Source organism: Salmo trutta, chromosome 6, assembly GCF_901001165.1.
Source record: "Salmo trutta chromosome 6, fSalTru1.1, whole genome shotgun sequence".
Taxonomy (NCBI): Eukaryota; Metazoa; Chordata; class Actinopteri; order Salmoniformes; family Salmonidae; genus Salmo; species Salmo trutta.
The window spans coordinates 55,870,063-55,888,666 of NC_042962.1; the positions used below are offsets into that span (position 1 = coordinate 55,870,063).

At 44.5% G+C, this 18,604-nt stretch overlaps 1 protein-coding gene across 2 annotated transcripts in view; it reads left to right on the forward strand.

Annotated features, from left to right (window-relative positions):
* Window positions 1-18,604, forward strand: part of LOC115196351 (collagen alpha-1(VIII) chain-like) — a 50,205-nt gene that overhangs the window by 21,406 nt on the left and 10,195 nt on the right. Inside the window, exon 2 of one of the 2 annotated variants that reach the window (XM_029757113.1) lies at window positions 17,251-17,444. The exons of the other annotated variant lie outside the window; for it this stretch is intronic. The gene's annotated coding sequence lies outside the window, so the exon portion shown is untranslated. The remainder of the gene's footprint in view (window positions 1-17,250; window positions 17,445-18,604) is intronic. 2 annotated transcript variants of the gene reach the window in all.

Sequence of the window (18,604 nt, forward strand, 5' to 3'; positions counted from 1 at the left end):
TAAGACACACCCTTGCGTTGCAGGGGTGCTCTGTGAAGTGGCTTGGTGGGTTGAAACTGGCAGCAAACTAGACACCCCCTCACGTATCGTGCCACGTCTTGTTTCCATGTGAGGCCAGTGGGCCACCTGTCGCAATGTTTCACATGTAGCCTTGACCCCCCTATGGCCTCCACATGGCTCGTCGTGGGCATGAGCTATCATTATCCCCTTCTGTGTTTTAGGAACCACCCACCTTCGAGCGGTGTCGGTTTCTGAAACATACACCAATAGGTCATCTACAAGTGTGAGGTGCTGTTTAGTTGCGTACAGCGAACGCAAGTCGTGTGAACCTGCCAAAGCCAGTTCGGACACTGGGTGGTTGACAGGATCCGACAGGAATGCCATCAAAGTGGCGAGGGACTGATCTTGGTGTTGCATTGCTACCAGGTCGCCATTCATGAATGAATGCGTTAGCAACACATTATGTTTGTGCGACGACGTTTTCCGTGGTGCTACATGGCTACGCGTTACCGCAGACACCATAGCTTCCTCAGTGGGTTTTTCGTCTCGAGCAGCAAACACCCAAGGGGTGCCGTGAATTGCACCAGATTTCGCCATGCTGTCAGCATGGTCGTTGCCAAGTTTGTCACGACCAGGTGATTTGGAGTGTCCCTTGACTTTCTTCCAATACACCTGTATGTCGTGTTTGGTGATGAGATCATCACAAGCTAGAATGAGCTCTTTGTTTTTCACCTCTTTACCACTTGAAGTAGTCATGTGCTTTTGTTTCCAAAATGGCAAGTGGCATAAGAAGGTGAGTCTCGCGTAGTTTGAGTCGGTGCAGATCGCCAGTTCTGCCAATTCGTGTTTCACCGCTGTTTGCAGGGTGATCAGCACGCCAGCCACTTCTGCAAACTGGCTGGTCTTGTTGCCAAGCTGAAATTGAAGTGGTTTGCACGGAATGTCGTTGTGCCATACCAATCCCACCCCAGCTTGCAAGTGGTCTAGATGGCGGTAAGAACAGCCATCTACAAATGCCATCGGCATGTCGAGACACACGTTCTCTTCGAAATAGTGATGGTTCGAAGGCAATGGCGGAGCGATGTCACGCGGGGTTGGTCCGGAGTCGGTTTCATCGTCACCACAGTGTTGACACACCGCCAAAGCACTGCCCAAAGGCAGGTTCTTTGCTTTTGCGTAGTTGATTACTACATCATGGCTCTGCAGCGTCATGAGCCAAGCCGCTATCCTGCTGTTGTGTACAGCACCCTCACGGATTCGTTGGCTTTTCAGAAAAGTCACAGGCTGGTGACATGTTTCTATGATCACCTTTTGTCCGCCGACATAACTGGTGAAATGTTTGATCGCCCAGACTGTCGACAGCAGCGCTTTTTCGCAGTCTGAGTATTTGTGTTCGGCGGGGTTGAGTGTTTTGCTCGCGTAAGCAACCACACGTTTGTCTTGGTCGTATTTTTGGTACAACCCAGCGCTAAGGCAGTGCTCTGAGAAACCGACTTCCAAAAAGAATGTCTTGTCTTTGTTGGGGTATACCAGGCAGGGTGCCTCGCAAAGCAGGTTTTTCAAGGAAGCCACCGCTTCGTTGTGAGTGACATCCCAAACAAATGGGGTGTCTTTCTGAAGAAGGTGAGTCAACGGTTTTGACAAGTCGGCGTAGTTTTCGATGAATTGACGGGAGTAATTACATACTCCCAAGAAGCTGCGCACCTCGTGAAGGTTTGTAGGTGTTTTGATGTTGCGGACTGCTTGGATTCAGTTAGACTGTGGCAGGATGCCCTCGGCACCCACCAGAAGCCCAACGTAGTTTACCTTGGTCCTGCACCATTGTCCTTTCATGATGGCCAACTTAGCCCCTGCAGTCCCGAGTTGGGTGAGAACGTGGTCCATTTCATTGAGGTGATGTGACCAAGTCTCACTTCTCATGAGAACGTCGTCCACGTAAATTATCGTCCCCCTAGAGGCTGCGTCTGGCATCGCCTTGTGCAGGAAGATGTTGAACTCTGAGGGGGAGTTCGCATACCCGAATGGGCAACGATTGAACGTGAAGAGCTTGTTCGAGAAAGAGAAAGCCAACTTGTGTTGGTCACGCGGGTCGACTGTCATGGTCCAGAAACCATTTGCCACGTCGACTGTGGAGAAGTACTTGGCGTTTGCCACCTTTGGCAACTCTTGGTCGAGCTGTGTCATTGGCCAACGAGACAACGGAACCAGTTTGTTGAGTTGTCTATAGTCAATGGTAAGACGCCATTTACCCGTTGGTTTCAGAACTGGCCACACGGGAGCGCTGTACGTACTGTTACATTCCCTGATTATCCGTTTAGCTAATAAGGAATCGATAATCTCTTGTACTGCTGCGTATGCTGCGAGCGGGATTTTGTATTGTCTAACGAACGTAGGAGTTGCTCCGGGTGGCGTAGGAATACGCACCACATGGATACTCGTAACCCCGCAATCCAGCGAGTCTGTCGACCAGATCTCACTGTGTTTGTTAAACAATTCTCTCAACTGATGGCGTTCAGTGTCATTGACAAGAGCATCAGCCTCCGATAGTAGTTGTATTACCTGTGCATGGAAACCAGGATATGGTTCGGCGACATTGTGCAGGTCTTCATCGGGTGGTGACGGCATGTCACCTTTGGAAGAGTCATCGGTTGTTTTCTCACAAGAGTGTACTTCGCATGCAGGAGGAGACGCAATATCATCCTCCGTGACGATGGAGTATATTAACAGGTTGCTGTCAGGATCGACATCCAGCCGGAATGCCGATGTGTCGTCCAGTGGCAATACAGGAGTTAGTGCTATTGCTTTTGACTGACAAGTAAACAGCGTACCTCCCTCGCCATCTAGGTCTAGGGAGGACGGAAGAGGCCCAATCACAGGAACAACTAGTTCAAAATCATGGAAGGCGTAATCGATCAATGTTCCTAGCTGAGTATGCCGAGGAATGGAAATATCCGCTTGAGTCAGATTTTGTACCAGGAGGTAAGTGGATCTAGCGGTTAGTTCCAACAGTGGGTTGCCATTGATAGTTAGCCCCAAGTCGAATAGTTTTGGAGAGGGTTGGAAGAACGCAGTGGTGCCTTCCATCCGGTATCCGGGCGCCAGGTTCAGTCTTACAGAAACCTCTGTGGTTCTTGCCGGTATCAACATGGCGGACTCAGTTATCGTCTTGCAAGCTTCAGGAATAGTCTGCCCGGAAGCCATTCGCACCGGGTCGAAAGACAAGGCATGTTGGTTTGGCTGCGCCAAAGACCAAAGAACTTGGTGTATGGTATCAAGTTTAACACCCAATCTTACCAAAATGTCCGCTCCCACATAGACTGTATGTGGGAGGTCCGCGACAACCAGTAGGTAGTGGGATAATTCCTTGGTTCCAATGCGGATCGATAGCGCACACACCCCTATTGCGGTGAGTGTTGTCTGGGGAGTCGTTCCCAGTGGAAATCTAAACGTTTTCGGCACAAGGGGATGGCAGTTAGCCGTTTTCGAAATTTCGTTGAACATTTCCAAACTGATTGCGGATTTTTCTGATCGGAGGCCAGCCTGGTATCCTCAGCCCTAATGCCGTTTAGGCACACGCCCCCTATCAGAGGAGGGCGGTAAGTGTCGGCTGGTGAATCACCCAAGCCGCACAAGAAAACCACATGTTCGGTTAAGTTCCGAGTCGAACTCACATTGTCCTTTGCCACATATGGCGGGCTCATGGCCAAGTTCACAGGGTTTGCGTCAGATGCTGACGTCGGACCCACGTCGTTGCACAATGTATGGCAGGTAGCCTTGGAAGAATGCGGCGAAGTCAACGGAGTTGGCATAGGTATCTGTGACCAGATTTGATTGGTTTTCCAATCCATTAGTGGTACCAAACGGTCAATTAAATCACTCCCAATCAGCATTCGTTCGATTTCGATGCTAGTCACATACACGGGGTGTATCAGTGACACGCTTTCGAAGTTGAGTTTAAGTAGGAGACGTTTGGTTAGGGGCGAGGTAGCTTGAGTGAAACCTCGAAGATTCGTATCGCAATGTTCCGTTTTCAACCAACGTTTTGTTGGGTCCACTGCCCTTTTTAGTTCATCCAGCAAGGTTTCGGATATGAGGGAAATTGTTGAACCCGAATCTATCAGAGCGTGACAGGTCACACAGTCCTCCAGGACTGTTCTAAGGTATGGCCTGTTCGAGTTGGTTTTTCTCGTCATATCCCCAACAAAATGGAGTGGGTTGGGAGAACGGAGCGGTTTGTAATCTGCGTCGATTTCCAAGACAGATAAGTTACCTACGTGACCCAGTGGGTCCTCTATCGGAATGGTAGAGGAATCATCTGTTACAAAGCTGCTTATCTCGTGCATCTCCACCTCCGTGTCCAAGTCTGTAGACAAAACCTGCGGGCTTGTGTCTAGAACGGGCGGTACCTGGACAGGGATTCGAGTGGGGGCGGGGGTAATGGAAATGTTTGCGTCCTCTTGAATTGCATGAATTTCGGGGGACTCGGTTTCCAACGATTTTACGCCTAGTCATGAGGATTTATCCTTGTCCTCTTTCTCAAATTTCTTACGATGCAGTACATCTTTTATCAGAGCTTCTATATCATTTCGGTTAGCGTTTAAATCATTGTTGAACAATTTGTTGCCCTTGTTACGCTTATTACCCTTGTGTCCTGACCCTTTGTGAGAGTTAGGCGGAGGGGCATGTCGGCTAGGTTGATCTCTACGGGACCTGTTAGATTGGGGACGTTCATCGTGGCTATTGTTACGGCGGTGGTTGTCGGGGTGGTGGTTACTTGGTAGCCACCCCCTTTGATCGTCCTCTTTTACAGCATATGTCCCTGATGCAGCCCCTTCTAATTCGAGTGATGTTTCCCGCCTAAGCTCGAAAGTCGAGGTGTCCGGGCTCTTAGCCCGGCTTGCTTTTGATGCTTCAAAAGCGGTGCTTGCCAGCTCTCGGAGCGTCGAGATTGGCAACCCGACGTGGGCAGTAGGGCCCAAGTAGTTAATGAAGTTGGGAGACATGTTTGACAGAAAAAGTTGTTTGAACGGCAATAGGTCTTCCATTCCTGTTTCAGTGAGCATGCCAAAGTAAGCTGAACGAAGCCGGTGATAGTAGGCTTGTGGGTGTTCATTTCGAGCTTGTCTGATATTGTTAGCCAACGAACTATCGTGTTTGCGAGTCGCAGAACCACTGAATTCTATTTTCAAAACCGTGGCAAGTTTAGCATAGTCGTTTTGCACGTGTTGCTCTTGTAGACGGATGAACCTTGTCACGTGTCTGTTGGACGTTCGCTTCAAAAGATAGAGCCTGTCTGCATTCGTAGCGTTTGGGTAGCCATCCAAGGCGTCCTCTATGTCTGCTAAGAATGTCTCAGTGTCGTTTGGCTTTCCCGGAACGGGGTCGAAGAGGCGGAAGTTTTTGACGATTTTGTCAAGGCGATCCCCGCCAAGTGCGCGGGGAGCATCTGCACTCTCCCGTGGAGAATTGTCGGCCGAGAGGCCAAGAGGAAAAGTCAAGCTGTGGTTGTGTTGGCGAGGAGGCCCCAATTCACTGTGGGCCGAATGGCCAAGAGAAAGAGGCTGAAATCTCCTGTCATCTACATTCCCTCGTTCTCTTAGCTCCTGATGTGAGCTAGGTTGCTTGGATTGGTTGTCCCGCGATAGCGCGTGACTGTTCTGGAGTTCCTCCAGATGATACCTAAGGGTGGTGTTATGCTGCATCGCAGAGTCCACCTGGGAGTTGAGGGTGTTTATTTTCGACACGTAGGTGTCGCCCTTTTTTCGCTCGGCCTCATACTTATCTGTCATGGTTTGCAGGGAGAGGTCGCGAGTGTGGAGTGAGAGATCCAGTGATGCGATGTCCTCCTTTTGTTTAGAGGTCACATTTTCCAACTTTCTCACTTGGTCTTTCTCATCCTTCATTAAATCAGCGACTTCAATGAGTTCTGCTGTTTTGTCCTCCAACTTGGTCATTGTGTTCATTAACTGATCGTCTTTGGTCTGCAACTTTTGGAATAGAGCATTATTGCTTTGAGTGGTTTCATTCACAACTGTTTGTAGGGCATCAATTTGCTCGCCCCGTTTTCTAGCTAGCTCGTCCGATTCATCTAGTTTCGCGTGGACTTCATCGTATTTAGTTTTGGCTAAACCGAGTTGTTCTTTTAGAATACGGACTTGGTCAAGAGTTTGTTCGCGTTCTTTGTTATAAGTGTTAGACAGATCTTCCAATTTATCTGTTCTCACACACAGTTCCTCAGCTAGCAGTAGCTTATCTTTTTCGGTTTTCGATGCCAGCTCCCTGGTTCTCTCCACCTGTACCTTGAACTCCCCAGCTTCCTGCTCGTGCCTCTGCTGGGCACTGAGGTACTGGTGCACTGTCCATCTCTGCTGGTGGGCATAGTTGAGGGCTAAACTGGAGAGAACCTTCACAAGGCCTCCGCCTGATGGTCTATTTTGAAGAGCGTCTGTCGCAATGTCTGCATTTTTCTCGCTTATGGCATTGAAATCTAACATTTTCAGCCCCTCGGCATAGTTAGGATTTGCATCGTTGCTGAGGTCCGCGATCAATCTTTCCGTGGGTGAAGGTCCACTGATTAGAGGGGAAATGGGTGGAAACCCATCTGGTGGATTGCTCATTATTATGATTGTCAGTTATTTCAATTTACGTAATGTTTGGGGTTTTTAGTTGGAGGCTGCAAACACGATTTAACTCAGTTTGTAAACGTCAATGAATCATCAAGACTGGGTCAGTAATGTGAGTTGGTTATTACTGAACTTGCCAAAACAGGTTTAATTGATTAAATCGATTTTAATGATAAATCTAACCTGTATCGGCTATTTGGGAATTTTAATTTTAATTCACCTGAAAGAGTTGCTATCTCTAAGTTAACGTTGAAAAGTTTAACTATGTCTCATTGGTTAGTACACATTAGTTTGCGTATTATTCCAATAACCAACCTGGACGGTAGTGTAGCAATTTAATGTATATTAAATTGAACGAGACAATGATATCCAATCAGTTGAGACTGGTTAGATATCGTACAGCATAACCTGAATTATTTAAAAATAATTACTGGTGATTCTTCACCACCGGAGGTCACTGTTAACACAAGCTAAAATCGACAGGGTACCAGTGAAAATAGAATTTTACAAAACTGTTAAAAAGTCTACCTAAACACCATTAAGCTGGTAAAACAGCTTTAATCTATTAATCAATTTGAATGATTAGTCAACCCCGTATAGGCTAAAGGAATTAGCATTAATTAACCTGAAGTAATTGCTATATCTAAGTTAACATTGAAAAGTTTAACTATGTCTCATTGGTTAGAACACATTAGTTTGCGTATTATACCAATAACCAACCTGAACGGTAGTGTAGCAATTTAATGTATATTAAATTGAACGAGACAATGATATCCAATCAGTTGAGACTGGTTAGATATCGTACAGCATACCCTGAATTATTTAAAAATAGTTACTGGTGATTCTTCACCACCGGAGGTCACTGTTAACACAAGCTAAAATCGACAGGGTACCAGTGAAAATAGAATTTTACAAAACTGTTAAAAAGTCTACCTAAACACCATTAAAACCTGTTGAGGCCACGGGTTAGCAATGAACCCTGAGACGGGATTGCTAGCAAGGCTGGAAATTCAAAACATCAAAAATCTAATAATTTCAATTTCTCAAACAATCAACTATTTTACACCATTTAAAAGATAAACATCTCCTTAATCTAACCACATTGTCCGATTTTCAAAGAGGCTTTACGGCAAAAGCATAAAGTTAGATTATGTTAGGACAGTACATAGCCACAAAAGTACAAACATCCATTTTCAATTCAAGGTCAGGCGTCACCAAAAGCAGAAACCAGCTAAAATTATGCACCAACCTTTGACAATCTCCATCAGATGACACTCCTAGGACATTATGTTATACAATACATGCATTTTTTGTTCCATCAAGTTCATATTTATATCCAAAAACCGCATTTTACAGTAGCTGTGAAATTCTGATTTTTTTCTTCTCTGAAATGCTTCCGGTGAACAACGTTACAATTTTCAAAATTACTATTCGAAAACATTGGTAAATTATAATATTGTCATTCAAATAATTATAGTTTAACATTTCGTAAATGATACTGTCTTGCCAGATTTCAAAATAACTTTACTGGGAAATCACAAGTTGCAATAAACCAGGTGCTGTGCTAAGAACAATAAGCTAGCCTAATTAGCTTAGCATCATCTTGTAACCATGTAATATCAATAATACTATTGTCAATAATCCATTACCTTTGATTATCTTCATCCATTGGCAGTTCCAGGAATTCCAGGTCCACAACAAATGTGGTTTCTTTTGACAAAGTTCATAATTGATGTCCAAAGAACTCCAAGTTGTTCCATGTTGTTAGCGCTTCGGTGGCTACTAAAAAGTAGCGCGGGGGGGGTGTGTGAAGTCACGGCAAAAAGTTAAAAAAGTTACAAAAATAATCTATTTATGTTTGTTCAAACATGTCAAACGTTGTTTAGCATCAATCTTTAGAGCCATTTTTAACGTGAAACATCAGTAATGTTTCAACCCGACCTCACCTGTGTCTAGAAAAACGTTTTTGAAAAATGTCCCGTGTCTCATGATTGCGCAGGTGCAGGCCATAATGGAAGTGACGACATCCCACGGACGTCAACTTCAATGCATTCTTATTTGCTCCCTGTTAATCATGGAAGCTTCAAACAACTTTATAAAGATCGCTGACATCTAGTGGAATCCGTAGGAGTTGCGAACTGAATCCTTTCTCACTATGGTATCTAATAAACAATGACACTAAATAGTACAGCCACAAAATTCTCATTTTTTTTAAATCTATTTTTCTCAGGTTTTTGCCTGCAATATGAGTTTTGTTATACTTACAGACACCATTCAAACTGTTTTAGAAAATTCAGAGTGTTTTCTATCCGAATGTGTTAATAATATGCATATCCTAGCTTCTGAGTTGGTGTAGGAGGCAGTTAAAAATGGGCACGTATTTTTTTCAAAATTCTCAATACTGCCACCGTGGCCCGTAGAGGTTAAGCTGGTAAAACAGCTTTAATCTATTAATCAATTTGAATGATTAGTCAACCCTGTATAGGCTAAAGGAATTAGCTTTAATTAACCTGAAATAGTTGCTATATCTAAGTTAACGTGGAACAGTTTAACAATGTCTCATTGGTTATGGCACATTCGTGTGTGTATTATTCCCCTAACCAACCTGCACAGGTAGTGTAGCAATTTAATGTATATTAAATTGAATGAGACAGTGATATCCAATCCGTTGAGACTGGTTAGATATCGTACAGCGTAACCTGACTTATTTCACGAAAAATGACTGGCGTTTCTTCGCCAGAGGTTACGGATAGCCCAAGCTGAGGTCACACAGGATTCCCGTCTAACGCGGGAATTCACTATGAACAAAGAGGAAAACAAAAATGGCGGCTCCCCTTTGTTAGCTTAGCATCTGGCGCAAGGCTCAGCTTTCCTTGCGCGGGGTTTCCCCCTCGCCGCACAAGGGATGTTCCCTCCAACAAGGGAACGGGTTTACTTGGTGACGTCTCACGTTCAACCCTTAACCTCTCCCCGTTACCCAACGTGAGAGGTAGAGAGATAATAACTTCGCTTCGGTCAAACGAATATATCTACTCTAATTTCCGTAATGGCTGGCTCATATGTCCTCTGCTCTAGGAATTACTTATGACCGAGTCAGATCACTCCTGAAAGCGATCGACAGAAATAACACTACGTTAGGCCCAACTAGTATTATTTCTCAGAATGCCTGCATCGGCTGGTACATATGCCCTAGCTCGTAGCATTCAGTAGACCCCCTTCACACTGGCTTTGGTCAGATATACAACAGGGGTCGTTCTCTCCCGACCAGTATCTGGGTCAAATGGAACGACACACACACACTTCTCTCCCGCACTAGTCCTGCCTATAGCTATTAATGGAATGTATATATATTGCTACACAATTGATATGGAATAACACAACAGTGCGGCCTAGTCCTATCTTAGATTCCTCACAGGGGGCGCCATATGTCGTGACGTTGTATTAGTTAATGTGACGACTGTTGCTCATCGAATGATTAACGGTTTATAATTACGTGATTAAATGAATTAAGCAATGAATCAAGCAATTATTAACTCATTAACCTGGGGCACCATGGGAACATTGTTTTGATTGAGTTTCTATTTCCCAAATTAACTCAAAGGATATCAGAATATCGATTACAACAGTCGCTAAATTAATCAATTTCCTCTACAGTCTCATAATCTGAAAATCGTATAATCCGGGAATCTGCACGGACCCGGGCTTTACCACTGAATTTACCACACCAATCTTAGTTGATTATTTATTTACTAGCAAGCTAAAATGATGATAAAAATGCACATACACAAAACACAGTCTAGCTATTGATTAGGACTTAGTACAATGGGCCAACACACTCTGGCGCTTGTTACCCAAAATGGGGATTTTAAAGAGAGAGAAATAAAGGAAGTACACGAGAGAAATATACATTTGGGTTCATTTGTCAGCCATGCTTATTTAAAATTAGCCTTGCCCCGAACTGCCGCTCTTATGGGTCAGAATATAATGATGTAATTACGTGTTGTAGTTCTCAGGTGGGAAGCTCCGCGTGGGTCGTTTAGGCTTCTAAATGACGCAGTTCTCCGGCGCAACTCTCTGGTTGTCCTCACGATGTCAGTGTCCTTCTTGGCTAAGTGGTCTGATCTTCACCCTTGATCGGAAAGGGGTCTTCTGAGGACAGACAGCTCTGTAGCTCAGAGCTCACAGCTTCGGCTCGAATGGTGTCGATACCACGATTCAATGGAGAGTGGAGGCTGGGTGGTTCGGCTTGAATTCACCCGCTTAGACACAGCTACTCGTCCGTAGCTCGTGTAGAAAAATATTTCTTTGTCTTCAACCTTGTGTTTCGTTTTGGGGTTCGTCGACTTTGTTAGACCTTGGCTGCAGCTTGGGGTCAATAGTCTACTATGTTAATTCTTCACTCTCCTGTCTTATACCCTCGGGTCAGAAGTGGGTGTAACAGCCTTTAGGGCGATTCTCTGGGCGGACCAAGTACAGGGGGCAAGGCTTAGATTTGGCTAAAAATCCGATTTTAGACACTAACTTCACATTTCATCTTTATCAAAACATTCTGTTTGATTTGGATATTTTCCAAACAGCGTACAATGTATAAACATCAGGCATATACTGGGAAAACTCTTAAAGGTACAATGTTTTCATAATAACGTCATCTCTTAACCTTTAAAAACAAATACAAAAGTTACATACATTTTAATATTCCACTTTTCGTCATAACCACCATTGTGGCTGACGGAAACCATTGTTCCAAAGTCCCTTTATTGCATGTTTAAGGTTCTGAGGCCAGTTCTCCATTGTTAGGACAAAGGAATTTCTCTGTATTATGGGCATGAGGTGTCATAAAACCCCCACATCTTCAGACCCCTAGATCTCTCCTCCTCTGTTGGGGTTTTGGGAGATAATCTGTAGGGTGGTGGTCTCCTGTACCCTGACCTGATCAGGACAGTCATGACAGTGTATAGTGAGAATAGGAGAGGGCCTAGAACAGAGCCCTGGGGGACACCAGTGGTGAGAGCACGTGGTGCGGAGACAGATTCTCGCCACGCCACCTGGTAGGAACGACCTGTCAGGTAGGACGCAATCCAAGCGTGGGCCGCGCCGGAGATGCCCAGCTCGGAGAGGGTGGAGAGGAGGATCTGATGGTTCACAGTATCAAAGGCAGCAGATAGGTCTAGAAGGATGAGAGCAGAGGAGAAAGAGTTAGCTTTAGCAGTGCGGAGAGCCTCCGTGACACAGAGAAGAGCAGTCTCAGTTGAATGCCCAGTCTTGAAACCTGACTGATTAGGATCAAGAAGGTCATTCTGAGAGAGATAGCAGGAGAGCTGGCCAAGGACGGCACGTTCAAGAGTTTTGGAGAGAAAAGAAAGAAGGGATACTGGTCTGTAGTTGTTGATATCGGAGGGATCGAGTGTAGGTTTTTTCAGAAGGGGTGCAACTCTCGCTCTCTTGAAGACTGAAGGGACGTAGCCAGCGGTCAAGGATGAGTTGATGAGCGAGGTGAGGTAGGGGTGAAGGTCTCCGGAAATGGTCTGGAGAAGAGAGGAGGGGATAGGGTCAAGTGGGCAGGTTGTTGGGCGGCCGGCCGTCACGAGACGCGAGATTTCATCTGGAGAGAGAGGGGAGAAAGAGGTCAAAGCACAGGGTAGGGCAGTGTGAGCAGGACCAGCGGTGTCATTTGGCTTAGCAAACGAGGATCGGATGTCATCAGCCTTCTTTTCAAAATGGTTGACGAAGTCACCCGCAGAGAGAGAGGAGGGGGGGAGGGGGAGGAGGATTCAGGAGGGAGGAGAAGGTAGCAAAGAGCTTCCTAGGGTTAGAGGCAGATGCTTGGAATTTAGAGTGGTAGAAAGTGGCTTTAGCAGCAGAGACAGAAGAGGAAAATGTAGAGAGGAGGGCGTGAAAGGATGCCAGGTCCGCAGGGAGGCGAGTTTTCCTCCATTTCCGCTCGGCTGCCCGGAGCCCTGTACTACTGTCCAGAGTGATAACACCTCTACTACTGTATAGTGATAACACCCCTACTACTGTCCAGAGGGATAACACCTCTACTACTGTAGAGTGATAACATCTCTACTGTCCAGAGTTCTACTACTGTAGAGTGATAACACCTCTACTACTGTTCATAGTGATAACACCTGTACTACTGTTCATAGTGATAACACATCTACTACTGTCTAGTGATAACACCTCTACTACTGTCCAGAGTGATAACACCTCTACTACTGTAAATAGTGATAACACCTCTACTACTCTCCAGAGTGATAACACCTATAATACTGTAAATAGGGATAACACATCTACTACTGTCCAGAGTGATAATACCTCTACTACTGTTCATAGTGATAACACCTCTATTACTGTATAGTGATAACACCTCTACTACTGTCCAGAGTGATAACACCCCTACTACTGTCCATAGTGATAACACCTCTGCTACTGTATAGTGATAACACCCCTACTAGAATCCAGAGTGATAACACCTCTACTACTGTCCAGAGTGATAACACCTCTACTACTGTCCAGAGTGATAACACCTCTACTACTGTCCAGAGTGATAACACCTCTACTACTGTTCATAGTGATAACACCTGTACTACTGTTCATAGTGATAACACCTCTACTACTGTCTAGTGATAACACCTCTACTACTGTCCAGAGTGATAACACCTCTACGACTGTAGAGTGATAACATCTATACTGTCCAGAGTTCTACTACTGTAGAGTGATAACACTTCTACTAGAGTCCAGAGTGATAACACCTCTAATACTGTCCAGAGTGATAACACCTCTACTACTGTTCATAGTGATAACACCTGTACTACTGTTCATAGTGATAACACCCCTACTAGAGTCCAGAGTGATAACACCTCTACTACTGTCCAGAGTGATAACACCTCTACTACTGTTCATAGTGATAACACCTGTACTACTGTTCATAGTGATAACACCTCTACTACTGTCTAGTGATAACACATCTACTACTGTCCAGAGTGATAACACCTCTACGACTGTAGAGTGATAACATCTCCACTGTCCAGAGTTCTACTACTGTAGAGTGATAACACCTCTACTACTGTCCAGAGTGATAACACCTCTACTACTGTAGAGTGATAACATCTCTACTGTCCAGAATTCTACTACTGTCCAGAGTGATACCACATCTAATACCGTAAATAGTGATCACCTCTACTATTGTTCATAGTGATAACATCTCCACGACTGTCCAGAGTGATAACACCTCTACTACTGTCCAGATTGATTATACCTCAACTACTGTTCATAGTGATAACACCTCTACTACTGTCCAGACTGATAACACCTCTACTACTGTATAGTGATAACACCCCTACTACTATTCATAGTGATAACACCTCTACTACTGTCTAGTGATAACACCTCTACTACTGTCCAGAGTGATAACACCTCTACTACTGTAGAGTGATCACCTCTACTATTGTTCATAGTGATAACATCTCCACGACTGTCCAGAGTGATAACACCTCTACTACTGTCCAGATTGATTATACCTCAACTACTGTTCATAGTGATAACACCTCTACTACTGTCCAGACTGATAACACCTCTACTACTGTATAGTGATAACACCCCTACTACTATTCATAGTGATAACACCTCTACTACTGTCCAGAGTGATAACACCTCTACTACTGTCCAGAGTAATAACACCTCTAATACTGTATAGTGATATCAACTCTACTACTGTATAGTGATAACACCCCTACTACTATTCATAGTGATAACACGTCTACTGCTGTCCAGAGTGATAACACCTCTACTACTGTATAGTGATAACACCTCTACTACTGTATAGTGATAACACCCTTACTACTATTCATAGTGATAACACCTCTACTACTGTCCAGAGTGATAACACCTCTACTACTGTCCAGAGTGACAACACCTTGACTACTGTTCATAGTGATAACACCCCTACTACTGTCCAGAGTGATAACACCTCTACTACTGTCCAGAGTGATAACACCTCTACTACTGTCCAGAGTGACAACACCTTGACTACTGTTCATAGTGATAACACCCCTACTACTGTCCAGAGTGATAACACCTCTACTGCTGTATAGTGATAACACCCCTACTACTATTCATAGTGATAACACCTCTACTACTGTCCAGGGTGTGATAACACCTCTACTACTGTCCAGAATGATAACACCTCTACTACTGTTCATAGTGATAACACCTCTACTACTGTCCATAGTGAAAACACCTCCACTACTGTCCAGAATGATAACACCCCTAATATTGTCTAGAGTGATAACACCTCTACTGCTGTCCAGAGTGATAACACCTCTACTACTGTTCATAGTGACAACACCTCTACTACTGTTCATAGTGATAACACCTCTACTACTGTCCAGAGTGATAACACCTCTACTACTGTATAGTGATAACACCCCTACTACTGTCCAGAGGGATAACACCTCTACTACTGTAGAGTGATAACATCTCTACTGTCCAGAGTTCTACTACTGTAGAGTGATAACACCTCTACTACTGTCCAGAGTGATAACACTTCTACTACTGTAAATAGTGATAACGTCTACTACTGTCCAGAGTGATAACACCTCTAATACAGTCAAGTGATCACCTCTACTACTGTCAAGAGTGATAACACCCCTACTACTGTCCAGAGTGATAACACCTCTACTACTGTCCAGAGTGACAACATCTCTACTACTATCCAGAGGGATAACACCTCTACCACTGTAAATACTGATTACACCTCTACTACTGTCCAGAGTGATAACACCTCTAATACCGTCAATAGTGATCACCTCTACTGCTGTCCAGAGTGAATACACCTATACTACTGTCCAGAGTGATAACACCTCTACTACTGTACAGTGATAACACCACTACTACTGTCCAGAGTGATACCACATCTAATACCGTAAATAGTGATCACCTCTACTACTGTTCATAGTGATAACATCTCTACTACTGTCCAGAGTGATAACACCTCTACTACTGTCCAGAGTGATAACACCTCTACTACTGTTCATAGTGATTACACCTCTATGACTGTCCAGAGTGATAACACCCCTACTACTGTCCAGAGTGATAACACATCTACTACTGTCCAGAGTGATAACACCGATACTAATGTCCAGAGTGATAAAACCTATATTACTGTTCATAGTGATAACACCTGTCCAGAGTGATAACACCTCTTCTACTGTATAGTGATAACACCCCTACTACTGTTCATAGTGATAACACCTCTACTACTGTTCATAGTGATAACACCTCTACTATTGTCCAGAGTGATAACACCTCTACTACTGTATAGTGATAACACCCCTACTACTGTTCATAGTGATAACACCTCTACTACTGTTCATAGTGATAACATCTCTACTATTGTCCAGAGTGATAACACCTCTACTACTGTCCATAGTGATAACACCTCTACTACTGTCCAGAGTGATAACACCTCTACTACTGTCCATAGTGATAACAGCTTTACTACTGTCCAGAGTGATAACACCTCTACTACTGTTCATAGTGATAACACCTCCACTACTGTCCAGAGTGATACCATCTCTACTACTTTGTGGTGATAACACCTCTACTACTGTCCATAGTGATAACACCTCTACTACTGTATAGTGATAACACCCCTACTACTGTCCATAATGATAACACCCCTACTACTGTTCATAGTGATAACACCTCTACTACTGTTCATAGTGATAACACCTCTACTACTGTCCAGAGTGATAACACCTTTACTACTGTCCAGATTGATAACACCTCTACTACTGTTCATAGTGATAACACCTCTACTACTGTCCAGAGTGATAACACCTCTACTATTGTAGAGTGATAACATCTCTACTACTGTCCAGAGGGATAACACCTCTACTACTGTCCAGAGTGATAACAACTCTACTACTGTCCAGAGTGATAACACCTCTACTACTGTATAGTGATATCACCTCTACTACTGTATAGTGATAACACCCCTACTATTGTTCATAGTGATAACACTTCTACTACTGTCCAGAGTGATAACACCTCTTCTACTGTCCAGAGTGATAACACCTGTACTACTGTTCATAGTGATAACACCTCTACTACTGTTCATAGTGATAACACCTCTACTACTGTCCAGAGTGATAACACCTCTACTACTGTCCAGAGTGATAACACCTCTACTACTGTATAGTGATAACACCTCTACTACTGTCCATAGTGATAACACCTCTACTTCTTTATAGTGATAACACCCCTACTACTGTTCATAGTGATAACACCTCTACTACTGTCTAGAGTGATAACACCTCTACTCACCTCTACTACTGTCCAGAGTGATAACACCTCTACTACTGTTCATAGTGATAACACCTCTACTACTGTCCAGAGTGATAACACCTCTACTACTGTTCATAGTGATATCACCTCTACTACTGTATAGTGATAACACCTCTACTACTGTCCAGAGTGATAACACCTCTACTTCTGTACAGTACTGTATGACGGCCAAGTTGGGAAGGGCAGTGAGCTGGAGATGGCAGCTCAGTGTTAAAACCCCAGCTGTCTGAGAAAAGTCATGGTGCTCCAGGATCTCTCATTCATCATCATTCTGTTGCAGGGCCCTAGACTGCACTGCACCGCAACGCATCGGACCTGTGGCCAGAGTCACAAGCAGTCTCATGCCTCGGGAAACCCCCAACACCACCAGAAACAGAGGGAAAGTACAGTGAGACCTGCGGGCCAAAGGACAGAGCGAGAGGTTAGGTCATCGTCGCGACAGGCACTTGGGTTTGAGGAGAGGAGACACTAAGGGTAAGACGAGCATGATTTTTCTCTTTGTCAGGTCAAGAGGTTAGCAGGTCATGGAGGAAGGAAATGGATGTGCGTAATTGTTCAATAAAAAAAGAGACAGACAGTCAGAGACAGACAGACAGAGATATTGTATGTCTGAAGGGTGTTATGTAGATTGTGTTATCACTCTGGACAGTAGTAGAGGTGTTATCACTCTGGACTCTAGTAGGGGTGTTATCACTATACAGTAGCAGAGGTGTTATCACTATGGACAGTAGTAGGGGTGTTATCACTCTGGACAGTAGTAGATGTGTTATCCCTATTTACAGTATTATAGGTGTTATCACTCTGGAGAGTAGTAGAGGTGTTATCACAAGTACAGAGATTGTTCTCTGTACTTGTGCCTTTTCTCCTCACACCTTCAGCATGATGTTGATGGCAACAATATCTATGCAAGTGTCACAGTTTTGCTTCCCTCCCTCTCCTTGCCCCAACATGGGTTTGAATCATGGACCCTCTGCACACATCGACAACAGTCACCCTCGAAGCATCGTTACCTATCGCTCCACAAAAGCTGCGGTCCTTGCAAAAGCAAGGGGAACAACTACGTCAAGGTCTCAGAGTGAGTGACATCACTGATTGAAATGCCCCACAGAGCGCCCGGCTAACTAGCCAGTCATTTCACACCGGTTACACAAGTGTAACTAATCTTTCCATAATAGAACAACTTGAGAGGTTATTTCAGCAGGCAGAATAAACATCTTCTCTCCTTAAGTCAATGCTTTGATCTCAGCGCGGCTGAAAGAACAGTAAAGACAACCGTGAGGGAAGCGTACATACACTCACACCTTACGTTTATTATTGCACCAATCACTTGGCAGCGTTGTTCAAATCTCCTGAGACGTGGTCCATGTTTAAAGGAGTAGTGTGCCCAGCGGAGTGCGGTGGTGGGTCCACACACACACACGCAGAAACACACACACACACGCAGAAACACACACACACATACAGTCACGTCCTAGGTTCCTGTCTCTAATCATCTCCCATTTAGCAGCATGTGCACTCTGTGTGGAACAACTCACTCTGAGGGGAAACGTGACTCTCTCTTCCTTACTCAGCGACGAGCCGGCGAAGAGAGGAAGGAGGGAAGGAGGGGATTGAGGGAAGGAGGGAAGGATGGG